The following is a 16,210-nucleotide window of genomic DNA, read 5'->3' as shown; positions in this document are numbered from 1 at the left end:
CCCCTAAAAAGTATAGCACTCCACTAATCAAAGCCACGCTGTTGCCATTGCTACAGAACACGGAAATCTTCCCAACAGCCAATTGAGTGAACAAGCCATAGTTGCTTTTTAACGAGTTTAACTGGTAATCTCGGATAAATGGAGAACTGTTTGAAGTGTCTGCCTTCTCTAAAGCAGTAATGAGAGGATTTAGAGCATTCTGCATCCCAAACTGCGTATAACCAAGAGAATGCCACAGGTGTGTCACCATCCACGTTAGAGTGCTTTCTCAGCGATGGCCATCCCCCCACTGTGGACACAACATAGATTTTTTTTAATTGGATCCAGGAGCTAGCTAAATTATCCAACTGCTCTGTGCTTAAACCCCCAGCTAGCTTATGTACCAATAATAATAAACTTTCCATAATAGCAGCCCAGCCTATTACTGTTTTTTTTTTCTCTTAACCTAAAAGTGGAACCACTTTATTCTGATTGCAGCCACTGAAGAAACTCCTGAGTTGGTTTCCTTCTAAAAAAAATTGCTCAAGAATTACAGAACAGACCCAGGTTAACAATATTCAATTATGCCCACACGTATTTTCAGAGGAGAACCTGCTTATCTTATGGTACAGGGAGAAAATAATGTCATAATTCATCCCTTTGCAATTTGTGGAAGAATTTTGTCTTTTCCTTTACAATTTTTATTTGCCAGGTCAAAGCAACAGCTAGTCAAAACCACACCCCAGGACAGTGACAGCAACATCTAGACTGCACGATCGCAGACTGGTCGGACTCAATTGACACAACTTCAGTGTGATCCTCCACATTTAATGCATTCATGTTTCATTTGCAAAAAGAAAATCCGAGCCCTGTGCTACCATTCTGGTTTTCAGAAAAGTGTTACATTTATAAATAAGAGATCAAAATCCTTGAGTGGGCAGAAATAGTATCATTAAACCAAATACATGTTTCCACCATTTGGACATATTTTTAACAATCTTAATCCCACTTAAACTTTGCAAAAACTCTATTGAAAATTTAACCTTGTGCTCTTGAAGCTGAAACTGATAAAACTTAATAGCAACAAGGCAGTGAAACACTAATAAACTCATTATAGATCACATAAATGGGATGTCTGCGTGGCTGCCAGACAGTGCACATAAGCGCCTCAGTTCCAAAGAGCAAAGGCAAGCAAGGTAGTGTGGCGTCTGCGTGGACAGTTGGAGGGAGACGATTCGGTAACACTTCACAACAAGTTTGCTAAATTTACTGGATCAGGCAGTTCATTTAGAAATTTCAGATGCTAATTATAGGTGGGCTACAGACAAGCTGGTATAAAGAATGAGTTTTCCTGAGGCCTGAGAGCCACATCAGGGTCTACGTTTGCAAAATGGCTCCTGAGTCCTCAAAGCCCTGTCCATGTGATACTCCTTCACCAAGCAAGCGGAGCAGCTGAGGACTCAGCCTCCACCAGTCCCCTCCCTTGGACCCGGTGAGATTCTCCCCTGTCGAATCCATGGAATCCTCCCTACAGTTGGTTTGTACCAGAGGCCACACCTTGAGGTCTGCTCGCTGAATTCCACCAACTCATAACTTGTGTGGCTCACATGGCAATTTAAGCAAAGATATGTAAGGGTCATCAACTTGTTGAGTTTCATGTAAAAATAGAGATTCCTGCTTTTGCTTGAAAAATCCAAAGCTCTAGCAACATTAAACCCACATTCCCCATGGACAGCCACCAGGGTGCCTTCTCCAGGTGGTCACAACCTCAGACACTGATGGAAGTGCTGTTGCCCTCGCAGGCACATCAACAGGACGTCCGTGTGACTTCAGTTGCAAAGGGCAAAGGCAAGCGAGGTAGTGAGGGTTCTGTGTAGACAGATGGAGGGAGAGGATTTGGTAACACTTCACATTTGGCAACTAGAGTTTTGCAGCCGTAGTGTGCACCATTCAGAGAATGCTGATGAGAGGAAAGATATGGTCAAAAGAAGATACGCTAAGGAGAAGCTGGAGGATGGACTGGAAGAACACGTCTTGTGTTTCGGGCCCCACCCCACCACGTTCAATCAACACGTGGCCGCTGCAGCCAGCTCTGCCCTCCGTGAGTCTCTCCTTGCAGAGAGTGGGGGAGTATATGCTTCTTCCTTGTCATCACAAGAAGAATCTGGGAACCCAGGAGGGACAGGAGTAGGAGGGAGGGACAGAGGCTCTGCCCTTCAGTGGCTCAAAGTCTAGGTGGGGAGACCAGGCATGAAGTTCAGACAACCAGAACCAAGGCACAGGGTGGGAGATGGTGGTCCAGCTGTGCAATGGATACTTTAACAAGCATGAGAAAATGCTGTGCTTAGCCTTGGAGAGCCCACAGCAAAACCGACATGGGAAGGTGCAGGAGGAAGGACTGGGACACAGGAAGAAGGAAAAGGAGAAGAGAGAGATCGAGGTGGTAGGCAAGACAGTGAAGTGCAAGGCTGTACTTGTCGGTGTCATTCCCTGTGATCTGTGAGGCCAGGAGCCAAGATCAGAGAGCGCTCGCCCCTCAGCTACTCCAGACTCTCATGTCTCACTGTGCTGCTGTCACGGGACCAGCATCACCAGCACTTCCCGGGGGCTAAAGGTGAGCAGCTCGGGCTCTACCCCAGACTTCCTGAATCAAATGGGCATTGAAGGCTCTGATCTATCCAGCTGGTAGAGAAAGCCAAAGGGATCGCTCCAGCTCCCCGCACTCCACATCCACACGCCCTGGGCTTTGCCATGCATGGGGCGTGCAGGTGTGAATTGCAAAGGAGTCTAAAGGGACTCCAGGTGCATTTCTAGCCAAGACAGATACCCAGTCCATCCACCTCAATGGTGTTTTTAGACCATCGATAAATATGGCTTTGGTAGTCAGATGATGTGTAATTAGCATTAAACTCTTTTATTTCATGTAAGTTAGAGCCTTGTCTGAGACACTTCATTCAGGAAGTAACCTGGCACTCAAGACTAAAATGAAATATTAGCATGTCAGCGGTGGCCTCACCACGGCACGCTCCCCTCCCGCCCTCCAACCCTGCAAGGGAACAGCACGGAACGTCCCAAACACCCCAGCAGAAGGGATGTGGCGGAGGGTCTTTCAGAGGTGAGAGGTCAGACTTTCTTCCATGGAAAAGGGGCCACTGCCCCTAGCAAGTGAGAAATGGAAAAACTGACCCTTGTCGAAGTTGAAACCAAATAAGTGTCATCCTTTTATTGCATTTTCCTTCTGCTCCTCAAACTCATCCAGGCTGTCACTGCCCTGGGGCCTTTACACCTGCTGTGTCCTCTGTCCAGGTGCTGCCATCCTCATGGGACTCAGTGTCTCCTCCCCAGAGGGCCTTCCCTTATCACACAGTCTCAGTCAGCCCTCAGTCCCTCAGCTTCAGATCTCCCTGTTTGAACACTTGGTGTGGCATTTGCCCTAACAAATGGTGTTCTAGCTTCTTCCTATATATTAGTATTTATGTATTTATTGCCTGACTCCTCCAACTGGAATGTCAGCTACAAGAGGGCAGGGACTGTGGCTGTTTTGTTCTCTGCTGCATTCTCAGGGCCAAAAACAGTACCTGACTCATCAAGTAGGATGAAAGAGAAGAGAGGGAGTGGAAAGGGAAAATAGGGGATAGATGGATAGATGATAGATAGATAGATAGATAGATAGATAGATAGATAGATAGATAGATAGATAAATAGACAAATGATAAATAGATCTAGAGAGGAAGAAAGGTAAATAGATCTATCTGTATATAGAGAGATGCTAAATACATAGATAGATTGACAGATAAGATGATAGATCTAGAGAGAAAAGGAAGGGAAGGAGAGAAGGAGAAAGGAAGGAATGAATAAAGGAAGGAAGGAAAGAAGGAAGGAAGGAGATAGATATAGATAGATAGAGAGATAGAGAGATAGAGAGATAGATAGATATGATAGGTAGATAATAGATAGATAGACAGACTGACAGCTAGCTCAATTGATCAGGCACTTTGCCTGACATGGAAGAACATGGTGCCCACTCTCAAGAGTCTTGCAATTTAGAAGGGAAAGTGACAGAGCCAAAAAGCATTGACCAGCAGCTGCTCACAGTGTTGTCAGATATGACCAGAGCGGCACATGATTAAATGGCAATTAGGGATTCAAAGGGAAGGACCATGAAGACAGAGGAGAACTTACTGTGGGCTGGAGGAGTTCGCATGGGGCTTCCTCAGGGGTTCGGGGGGGTGACTTCCTTGCACTAGATTCCAAGAACCCAGCTAGATATGAAAATCCCAAACAGTGCCCCAAAGTTGCACAGAGATCACCAGACACATAGCAAGATTTCAGACGATACATAGAGAAACTCCTATTTTTTTAAAAAATGAAGGCTTATATAACTATTTTGATGTTTCATATGAAAAATATATAACTGGCAAATTCAACCAGAGATTTTATAGCTATTATTATCCAGGACAAAGCTAAATATAATATGTTATGGGAAAAAGTGTGCCTATTTAAAAACTATTAAAGTCCACAAGCAGGTGGTTCTCACTCTGGAAAAACTCCAAAATTAGGTGTGGGAATGCTGGAAGTGGCCAGCTTAGAGCTAAGGAGTCAGTCCTCGCATTCCCCGCAGAAGCAGAGCCTCGCAGGGAGTGCCTGGGAAGGTTACCTCCATGGGAGTCCTTGCTACATGGGACCTGGTGGTCAGCTGGGTTGTCCGAAGCAGACGTGGGCTTCGTGGCCCTTGCCTGCATTCGTAGAAGTGGCATTGGTATGTTCAAGCACACCAGGGATTCCCTGGGCAGCATCTTTCCCCCACCAAAGCTGTGTGGGAAGCAGGAAATACTCCTAGAAAGAACTGCAATGGCTGTTCCTGCCTCTTGCAGGGGCAACAAGCACTAGCAAGTCCCTTCCCTTCTAAAGGAGAGAGAGGGGGAGGAAGAGAGAGGGAAGAGAGAAAGACAACAGAGAGGGGAGGGGAGAAGGAAAGTTTGGGGAGGAACAGGGACAGGAGGAAAAAGATGAAGAAGAGAAAGAACAAGAGCATCAGAGAGACAGAGAGAGGGAGAGAGCACATGCCTATCTAAAGACCAAATGCTGGCGAAAGTCCTTTTCAGGAAGAAAAATTTTAAAATGCATGAACTCTATTTATACCCTGAGTAAACAAGATAATTACGTGTTCGTTTCATAAGTTGTGCCTTGATTTCAGATCGCTAGTGACCATGAATGTTTGGATTTCATATAAGCATGTTTAAAAGCCACGAGTCTTGACCCTCTGACCAGGAAGCTAAGCTTAGTCAACACTTTTCACACTGTGATCAAGGCGTAAAGCGCAGAGTTGAACAAACTAACATTTTACTCTTGGAACTGAAGTATAAGCAGGAGAACTGATGAATCTGCTAATTGTTCCATTGTTCTTGCCTGCTCTTGACATTGGCATATACCCCTTGTATCACCCAAAGTACCTCTTTTGTATACATATGAAAAGAAAAACACATATGACCCTGATGAATATAAAGGGTGTTTTTCTTTTCTAAAGAGTCGTCACTTTTTGCTGTTATCTTAAGGCCAAGTTGCTTGTGTACAGTTCATGCCCTGGCCTGAGAGCGTGCTGGGACTGCCTGCAATGTACCCTGTGCAGGCTGGACACTTTCTGGACACCCCAAACTTAGCCTGTCCCAATTTCCATCTTTCTTCCTGCAGTCACTATAAGCCTCAATCGAGAGAAAGGCAACAGCAAGTTCTGCAAGAGGCTGGTGAAGTGATTCTCTTTTATTTTTATTTTTTAAGACAGGATCTTTCTCTGTCATCCAAGTTGGCATGCAATGGTGGGATCTTGGCTCACTGACCCCTGGGCTCAAGCCATCCTCCCACCTCAGCCTCCCGAGTAGCTAGGATTGCAGGTGCACGCCACCATGCCCAGCTAATTTTTGTATCTTTTTGTAGAGATGGGGTCTCCCTATGTTGTCTAAGCTGGTCTTGAACTCCTAGGCTCAAGTGATCTGCCCACCTCAGCCTCCCAAAATGCTGGGATTATAGACACGAGCCTCTGTGCCTGGCTGGGGTGATTCTCTTTCTCCCATTCCCACTTTCCCTGTGTCAGTTCAGCAAATGGTTTTCTAGCGGCTCCATTCTTGGCTATATCCCAGTGAGTCACAAATACCTTAATTGGGCACACAGCTTTGTTCACCGTGGGGCTCCAGCCTACACCTCCACCCTTGCCTGCTCTTATGCTATATCCTGTACATCTCACACCTGTATCCTAAGTTCCAATGAAACAGAGATGCTTAACATTCTCCAACATACCTATCTGCCCTCAGTTTTTCCAGATTCCCCCTCTCTTGCCTCTGCCAGGAATGACCACTTCAATTCCCCCTCCCAAATCTGCAAATGCATCTGAGAAACTCCTGCCTTCTGCAAGAAGCTTCTCTCTTGTCTTCTCCCATCTCGATTGGTGAATATTTTCCTGGTCCCTCAAGGTCCAGCTCCAAGGCCAGCCCTTCCATGAAGCTCTTCCTGGCCTCAAAACTAGCCCAGTTTTTCCTCTCTTTAAATGATTGCACAGTGCTGAGCACAGAGGAAGTGCACAACAATTATTAGCTCCTTTATTATCAGTCAACAATTTATTCTTATTGCTTTTATTCACTGATCTCTCCATCTCGCCTGAGAATTCATGGCTCTCCATTGAATCTCGGAGGTGGCACTGGTTGTGTTCTACTTTGCGATGTGGTTTGTGATGTGTAGGTTCTTCCCGTCTGTAGCTGTAGCCCATCATTGCCTAGGATGGTGGTTCCGGGTAGAGTAGCCAGGCTCTGTGTATGCTTCTGCCAGCTCAGAGTGTACTGAAAAAGTGCGCACCTTACTTCCCTACAGGCAACGTCCTTTTAGGCTCAGTTGTCAGTGAATTCTCAGGGCCCCGGGAATCCACAGCCCTGGTGATAGGCTGCCTCCTAAGAAAACTCAAGGGGTCACAACAGCAGTGCCACCGAGGGTCATCCAGACTTCAATGCTAACTGAACATACATGCTGCCGATGCTGGGTGCACAGAAGATCTGGATTGCAGCGCTCTGGGCAGGTGGGGAATAGGTCGGGAAATACTGTGTCCCCCTCCTCTTGTCAGCCTAGAGTTCTAGGGAGCTTGTCCCAGCCCACCACGTCATAGATAAAGACCTGCTGCACAAGAGCCACATCAAAGTTTCTCCTTAATTTCAAACCCCAATTACTCTCACACTTTTTTTTTTTTTGAGATGGAGTCTCGCTGTGTTGCCCAGGCTGGAGTGCAGTGGCACAATCTTGGCTCACTGCAACCTCTGCCTCCCGGGTTCAAGCGATTCTCTGGCCTCAGCCTCCCAAGTAGCTGAGACTACAGGCACGCACCATCACGCCTGGCTAATTTTTGTATTTTTAGTAGAGACGGGGTTTTACCATATTGGCCAGGCTGGTCTCAAACTCCCAACTTTGTGATCTGCCCACATCGGCCTCCCAAAGTGCTGGGATTATAGGTGTGAGCCACTGCCCCTGGCCTCTCACACTCATAAACAAGAACCAAGAACCAGTGGTAAGCCCAACAGTCCTTTGTGGGGAGGAGAAAGAAAAAATCTTGATTTGGCCTTGCTGGAGGCTAAACCTCAAACATTCCAGGCCTGTGGAAGGAAGTCCTGCAAGGACCAAGGTTCTTGAAGGAGTAGGCTTGGCAAAGGAAACTCTCCAGGCAAATGAGCCATGGTGGGAGTAGCTGGGTCAAGACAGGAGTAGCTGGCCCCTGCAGGACTTCCTTCCACAGGCCTGGAGCCAAGAGTCGTAGAACAGCAGGGAAGTGGCCGGAATGTCTGCACCATGGACAGTGAAGCCAGCCCTACCTGGAGGCCCTTTGCTTCTTTGGAGTCCAAGCCTAGTACTTTCTGCAAAGTGGCCTCCTAGAGGACCGGACTGCATCACGCTGTTCCCAGCTGACTACCTTTACAACAAAGTGTTGAGATGCGGCTCTCATCTTCCGGAGCTCACTAGGAAAGCCACCCGCCTCTGCCTGGAGGACTGGCACACCTCTGCCCCTGGCACAATTGTCACTGCAAGTATCTGAAAATCCTTGGACAGGGCCTTGAGAGTGGCAGCTCCCAGACTCAGAGGAGCTTTGGTTCCAGGGAGGCTGGGCCATGGACGATGGTGAAGTTGAAATGTTTCAAACTGAGATCCAACCCAGATCTCTCTTCCTGCACTTTCTCAACTGCCTGTGCCCCACTGTGCGAAACAGACAGACACCCGCAGTAGGACCAGCGGCAGCAGTGAGGCATCATGGGTTAATGTGCCTCTTTTTTTAGTTGGTGGTGTCTATTTGCAAAGCTGACCTAATGCACGGCCTCACAGCTCTCGACCTCTGAAGGGCCAAGAGGGACACAGGAGCCTTTGTCTTATGTCAAACAAAAGGCAAAGTCACAGCGGAGTGGACCCTGAAGTGATGTGGGATGCCCGCCCCACCCACCCCACCCCGGAGGACGCCTGCCTTGCCAGGCCGCCCGCAGGGGCAGATTCAGAGTGAACGTGGCAGAAGAAATTTATGTCCAGGCTCAACCCCACCACCCACCTGGTCCCCACTCTTTGGAAGGTCCTACTCTGAGTGGCACATCCCAAGCCCAGAGAGAAGTGGCATTTCTCTGCACCAACAGCTGGCACAAAGAGAAAGACCTCCAAAAAGAAGGGTCCATGGCGCGTGTTTGACGCCTTCATGGAAGCCAGTCATTTCCACTTCGCCAGGCCTCTCCCCGGATGCCCTCCCTTCATAGCAAAGCCCCCCAAATCTCTAACAATTGGACCCTCATTACAAAGCAAAAAGCACCATAATTAGCTCCATAAAGTAATCAAGCCCCATTAAAGGGAAAAAAATATGACATAAAGCTTTTGTTTCCAGAAATGAAAAAAAGAAGGCTTAAAAAAAAGAAAAGAAAAGAAAAAAGAAAAAGAAGAGAAAAAAAGAAGGAAGGAAAGAGAAGAAAATCCAGCAGCAGCAGCAGCAGCATCAAGGATTCCAGAAAAGGAGAAGCTGTCGCCCAGGCACACAGGGAGAGTTCTCCCGTCGGGTGCCGAATGGCAAGAAGGGTTAAATTTATGTTCCATTACAAGTCCCCTTTTTTTTTGGTTTCATCTTCTCAGTAAAACACATAACTTAAAATGAAATCAAATATTAAAAATGACAGACTATATAAGTGCTGTGAGTAACTTCAGGTCACGGAGGGAGGGAAAAGCCGGCAAGTTGTCAGGCACTATCTGTCAGAGTGAATTAGAAACAATCAACAGAGACTGAAAGGGAAGGTGATTGTTATTAAGCAGCAGGGCTGTGAGCAGGCTACCCAGATGTGGTCATGCATATAAAGGACAGGAAACAGCAGTTTAATTCAGGAAGCCCTGGCGAACAGGGCAGCAGAGAGGAGAAAAGTCCTTTGTCGCTAATAAGCTGGAAGTTACTTTGATAACAGCAGGGTTAGACTCGAGAATAAAATACATTTCTTTCACTATCACACACCATTAATATCGCAGAAATGTGGTCAGAAGAAATGCCCCGTGCAAGGCGGGCTTAGCCAGTGGCCTTCCCCAGCAGAAGCCTGGGAAGTCGGACCCCGAGTCCCCATTTCAGCAAACGCCTTCCCTCCTTCCAAGGCCAGGCTCTTTCTGACCGCGTCAGACCGACTATCACCTTCCAGAAATGTCATCTGACCAAAAAAGAATACTGATCGTGTTTCATTATTTCCCGGCATCAGACACTCCCATCTCTGTGGCCTGTGGGAAAGGTGCAAGCCCTGTAAACAGCCTCGATATAATAAAGTCCATGCATGCAGCAACAAAAAACAATTTTATATGCAGACAAGGCCCGATTTCATAAGAAATTACTTATGCAGGCGTTCTGCAATTATCCTGTGATACTTTCAGGCAACAGTCTGACAGCAGTTGTGCAAACAATAAAGGGATTACAGAAATAAAAACAAATAATATTACACACACAGAAACTCCATGTTGCATGTGAACAGGATGAAGGGAGAGTACAGAAATCAAGGGAGCCGGGCAGGGGCCAACAGGAGGTGAGGCCCGGAGCCGAGCCGACCCCTTCCCAAGCACTTTCACTACGCCCAAGCTCGCTGCGTGGTATTTTCGGTAGAAGAAAATGCTCAGCAGCTATCTGGGGGCCTGCCCCGATCTCCTCCACCAGCTCTGAAGATGCTGGGCCACCTGCTTGCCTCTCTGACCCGCAGACTCTTCATATGGGGGAAGCTGAGGTCTTTGGCTCCCTTTGAGGAAGGAGAAGAGTCTGGACCAGGAAGAGGTGAGCAATAGGTGGGCAGGGCAGCCCTGACACTTTCTCTCACTCAGCAGGTGGCCTCATACCACAGAAAGCATCTTGTCCTTCCGCCTGTCCCAGGGTCAATGTAGGCCCTGGGTCAACTGCCCCTGTCCAGTTGCAGCCCAGAGAAAGCTTCAGTCAGCATGGTGGAGGATCAGGACCTCCACCAAATGAAGGGGAGAAAAGTCAGTGGATCAGCTACACATGAGGGCAGAATCAGACTCAGAGGAGGCGGAAGTGTTTTCCCAAGCAGCCCTTACCCAAGTGGTGTGGGGAGGGGTCGTCCACCTGCCCACAAGGATGGAACTTGGCCATCCCCTCCCTCATCCCCACTGCCGACATTGATAGGATGGGTGGGCACCCTGTAACTCAGGTGCCGGGGAGACAGGAAGGAAGGTGGAACCAGATGCCTGCAGAGGGGCATCCTGACTGCCTCCCCCAGAAGATAGGGACTTCTGCATTGCTGCCCACATCTGAGCAATGGCCTTACCCCATGCAGTCAGGAACGGTCGCTGGCCTCCCCGTGGTGCAGCCATATTCAGCAGCAGGAGAACTCAGGGCCAGGAGAAGCGTGGGGCCAGGGACCTGCAATGCTCCAAGCCATTTGCACCTCATACACTCCAGACCAGGCTGTCCCAGGGGCAGCTCAGGGCCGCACTGGCCACTCCTTGCAGAGAGCCCTCCCCACACCATGCACACTGTGTCTGCCCCTGTGCTCAGGAATCACCAAATACAGGCCCCAGCTCCAGCCAGTCCACACACACACTTGTGTTTACACAAAGTGTTTTGAAAACTTGAATTTGTTACCAACAACAGAGACAAAATTTTAAAAAGAACTGGATTCCTTTTTTTCTGACTTTTAAAACTCCAAAAACCTGGACAAACTAGGCCCACACTCCTAGGCGGCTGCAATGGATGGAAGCTAGGTGGTAGTGGCGGTCCCTTTTGATGGGCCGGCTTTCCCCAGGCTGCTGTGTGCACACTCAGCTCCATGCATTTACCAATTGCACTCTGAATTTGGGGCTATGACAGCTCCCCAAGAGGGAAGAGACCTGCCCAGGTCACACAGTGACAGGGTGGGCCATAAGAACACATTCAGGAGCAGAGTCCAAAACGTGCCCCAGCCTGAGCTGCTTCAGCCTTGATTGTCTTTGTCCAAAACTTTCATGGTCTGACCCTAAAATGGGCCTGCTGGAATCCCTGAAGGGCATCCGAAATCACCTGTCCAGATACCAGAAACTCAGGGCCAGCGTCCTGGCCTGATTGCATCCTGAGTATTGGCGCAAGTTAGACTTGGACAGACCTTGGGTCTTGCCATTCCTGCATATCAGAAAATTCAGAAAGAAATGTGGATCTGTCATATATTTGGTTTGCTTAAACCACAATGCAACAAGTTCTAATGATTACAAGTTTCAGAAGCAAGGGGGCTAGTCAATCAACACAACAGTGATTGCTAACCACTCAGTGGGCCAGGAACGGCCCTAGGGGCTGTGAGAGCTACTGAGATGGAGAAGACACAAACCCCACCACCCAGACACAAGCTGGAGCCTCAGTTTACCACAAGTGGCCCCCAAACTGTCTGGATCTGCCTGGGCATCCCGGGGCAGGTGAGGAGGGCCTACTGTGTTCAGGTGAGAACTGAGCTGGACATAAACGTAAATGCGTGGGTTCTGGTTCTGGCTCTGCTAATGATTTGCTGTATGATCCCGGGCCAGTCCCTTGCCCTCTCTGAGCCCCAGTCTTCTCACCCATAAAAGGAAGGTGGCTTTGATCATAAAGGTTTCTGCTAACCCAAGGGTTCCATGAGCCTAGGAATGATCTAGAATTCAGGAGGACAGTACCACTAAGCAATAATACCTGCACTGCCCAAGGGAAAGAGGCCTAAACTATAAGCACCAAGACTCTTTACCCTTAAAGTCACCCTGCGTGCATGATGACCCATGATGACCCATAATGACCCAGTTTCCCTGCAGTGAACAGGAGATGTCTGCAACTCCCTGAGGGTCACTCTTCTCCTCTGGGCACAGACTTAGCCAGATCAAGGCTCCCTGATCAAAGGAAGAAGCAGAGTCTGTACAAGGAAGAGGTGAGCAATAGTTGGGCAGGGCAGCCCAGCTGGACTCTGTGGGCTGATGTGGGACCTGAGGTGAGAGAAGTTAAACGGCCTGTGATACCTTCCAGAAGCCCTCTGCCTGTCACTCTCCCCAAGCGCCCACAGCTGGGAGGCTCAGGCCTCCCGGGGCTGCACAGAAAGCTCATGCCAGGGCCTGAGGAGCTACCATGGGCCGTGCTGCTTCAAGAGCAGAGTCCCCAGTGCTGCTGTCCATCTTTCTTGCACCAAAGAGCCTGAAATCCCTAATTCCCAGCTTTGGACAAATCACCAGCTCATCCCTCCAGAGGAAAACGAAGGCCACCAAGAGCCAATCCAAGCCACTCATTCCTGGCACCTAGGAGCATCTCCACACCCGAAAAGGGTTTCTCAAGACACTCCCTCTGGTTAAACATGAAAGTTCACACTCATCAGCATGGCCTACAAAGCCACGCCTGATAAAGACCATCCACCCCACCCATCCTCTCCCCAGGGATCACTGTCTGGCCACACTGGCCTACACGCTGTCCCTTAGACATGCCACGCTCTTCCCCGCCATGAGGCCTTTGCACATGCTGTTCTTTCTGCTCCAATGCTCTTCCCAGAACTTCACCCTGCTCTGGCCCCTCCATGTCCTCCAGACCTCTAGCTGCCAGCATCCCTTCCTTAGGGGGGCCTCCCCTGACCACCTACCCTCTCTCAAGTACAGATACTACCCCTGTCCTTCCCCACCCATTCTCCTGCTTCATTTTCTTATGCATTTATTGCTCTGTGATGTCATCATATCCACTGGTTTCCTTGTTTACTGCTCCCCACCCTCAACCCCCATAATATCAGTCCTCTGAGGACAGGGCCCTTGTCTGTCTTGTCCAACATTGTACCCAGTGCAAGAGCTAAGAGTTCAGGCTCTAAAATTGGGAAGAACCATGCTTGAACCACCAGGTTTGAGGCAGGAAGAAGGGATCAGGCTCTGAGGTCAGGAAGAGCTATGCTCAGACCTGGCCCTCCCAGGTTTGGGGCAGGCCACTTCTCTGGCCTCAGATCCCACATCTGGAAAATGGAATGAATCATACTATCTACTACCCGCTAGGGGATTTGGGAGGATTAATTGAGATGATATCAAGAAATGCACATGCCAGAATGAGCTCCACTCTATCTTCTCTCTAGAGTTAAAATTATCTCTGATTTTGGTTTTCTCCCTGGGAAAGTGTCCACCATGGGACCTTACACACCGATCTCATTCAGCAGCTACAAAGGAGTTTGCTGGGATCTTTTCTTCCAAAAGCCCAGAGATCTCATGGTGAAGATCGAATATGATGCAAAGCCCCATAGACATATGCATGGCTTATCATCATTATCACATAGAAATTACAATTATTCACTCCCTCCTCTGTGCTCCCAAAGTACCGTTCCTGCAGCATTTAACTAAGGTAATTACTGCTGCGGGAAGGATGTTGACTCACTCATCTGTACCAGGACGGAGGGGCTGACCCGGGACAGCCCAGCCCACCACAGGATCAGCACCTGAAGTGCAGACTGCCCAGGGTCCCCAGAGTCCTGCAAGTGCCTGGGACACAGTTTGTCTGTTACATAAAAGGAGGGTTCTATAGGCTCTGAGTGCCTTTCCTTCTGGAAGTCACTGGGCCTCCCAACCCGAACATGAGGTCTTTCTAAAGGATAAAGCTATGGAAGGCTGGACATCCATGCCCTGAAATTCTGCCTCCAATCTTTGCAAAGAGCTCTCTGGAAATCTACATTGTGGTGGGACATGAAATCATTGTCTGATGTGTGTGATTCATTCAGTTACCAACGGTTGCCTCAATGTTTATGTAATCAGTGCTTAAGAGTGGCACTCTGGGCCAGGCACAGTGGCTTACATGTGTAATCTCAGCACTTTGGGAGGCAGAGGCAGGTAGATGCTTAAGCCAGCTGTCCACAGGCTTTTTGGCATCAGGGACCAGTTTTGTGGAAGACAACTTTTCCATGGATTGGGAGGCGGTGAGAGTTTCGGGTGAAACTGTGCCACTTTAGATCATCAGGCATTAGATTCTCATAAGGAGCACGCAACCTAGATCCCTCACATTCGCAGTTCACAATAGGGCCTGGGATCCTATGAAAATCTAATGCAGCCACTGACAGGAGGTGGAGCTCAGGCAGTAACACTCACTCCCCTGCAGCTCAGCTCCTGCTTGACAGCCCAATTACCAGCAGGCCACAGACAGTACCAGCCCATGGCCCAGAGGCTGGGGACCCCTGGTTTAAGCCCAGGAGTTCAAGACCAGCCTGGGAAAAATGGCAAAACCACATCTATACAAAAAAATACAAAAATTAGCCAGGCATGGTGGGAGGCACTTGTAGTCCTAGCTACTTGGGAGGCTAAGGCACGGGGATCGCATGAGCCCAGGAGGTGGAGGTTGCAGTGAGCCAAAATCACGCCACTGCACTCCAACTGAGTGACACAGTGAGACCCTGTCTCCAAATGAAAAAGTAAAATAAAATAAAACAACGAGACCCTGCCTCATGAGTGGTTTAGCACCATCCCATTGGTGATGAGTGAGTTCTCACTCAGTTGGTTCACACAAGATCTGGTTGTTTAAAAGAGTCTGGGACCTCCCCCACCCCTTCCCTCGCCACCTCTCTCACCCTGTGATGCTCCTGCTTCTCCTTCACCTTCCACCATGAGTAAAAGCTCCATGATGCATCACCATCATGCAGTTGCAGAAGCTGAGCAGATGCTGGCACCATGCTTGTACAGCCGGAAGAACCATGAGCCAAATACACCTGCTTTCTTTATAAATCACCCAGCCTTGGGTATTTCTTTACAGCATCACAAACAGGGCCTAATACATAAGACTCCAAAAGGACAAGTGTCCAGTGCAAAGAATCAGGAGGGCATTGATGAAGAGAAGCACCAAGAGTCCCAGCAGGAAACTCTGAAAGTCCAGAAAAGGCTCTGGGGCTGAATTAGCCTACTTCCAACCCATTCTTACTTCCAACCCAAGGTCCAGACTACTTGGGGCAGGATTCAACTTCAGGGCCCAAGAAGCCTGTGGTCTAGAGCCTGAAAGTCAGCGAGAGGCAGGGAGGATGGTGCTCACATGTTCTCTGCCTGTTTCTAATACCTGCCCCCTTTCTTGGTCTCCAGGGGATAAAATTTGTTTTTGGATACAAAGTCTCAATCCTCCTTCCAGTTCATGTGACCCAGAAATTATTCCAGGATGTATATTTCCAGTCTGGGAAAATCTCCCTACCTTTATGTGGCCAATCCCACAGAACACGTAATTGTTCTTCATCTTCTAGGAGGCCCACAGCATGCCAGGGCAGTTAATTTTTTAAAATGCATGCCATGATCAGGTGTAGTGGATCACGCCTGTAATTCCAATACGTTGGGACGCCAAGGCGGGAGGATTGCTTGAGCCCAGGAGGTCAAGGCTGCAGTGAGCCATGACTGCACCGCTGCCCTCCAGCCTGGGTGACAGAGCAAGACCCCATCTCTATGAAAATAAATAAATCAATAAAATAAAACGCATCCCTCTGTGTCAGAGAATCTGATGAGGCTGGAGCTACTGTCTATTCTACAGAGTCCAAGAAGCCCATCCAAAGGATATCTGTGTCTCATTCCCAGAGGACGCACATGTCCCTTCTCCTCCTCCCCCTCAGTCTCCACCCTGTCAGGCACCTGGGCAGGTAGTTCATCCTTCTCTTCCCTACCCATCCCGATTGGGATCAGGGGAAATGGCACCTTTCAGCACCTTCTCCATCTCGGGAGGCAAGCAGAGTGGAATGTTCCAGAACAAACTGATGTACTCCTCATTGCCCCCGGA

The 16,210-nt window shown here is 48.8% G+C and overlaps 1 protein-coding gene across 19 annotated transcripts in view; it reads right to left on the bottom strand.

Annotated features, from left to right (window-relative positions):
• ZNF536 (zinc finger protein 536) overlaps positions 1 to 16,210 on the bottom strand; it is a 489,254-nt gene that overhangs the window by 343,399 nt on the left and 129,645 nt on the right. The window lies entirely within an intron of this gene.

Source organism: Gorilla gorilla, chromosome 20, assembly GCF_029281585.2.
Source record: "Gorilla gorilla gorilla isolate KB3781 chromosome 20, NHGRI_mGorGor1-v2.1_pri, whole genome shotgun sequence".
NCBI lineage: Eukaryota > Metazoa > Chordata > Mammalia > Primates > Hominidae > Gorilla > Gorilla gorilla.
This window is presented reverse-complemented; position numbering and strand designations above follow the sequence as displayed.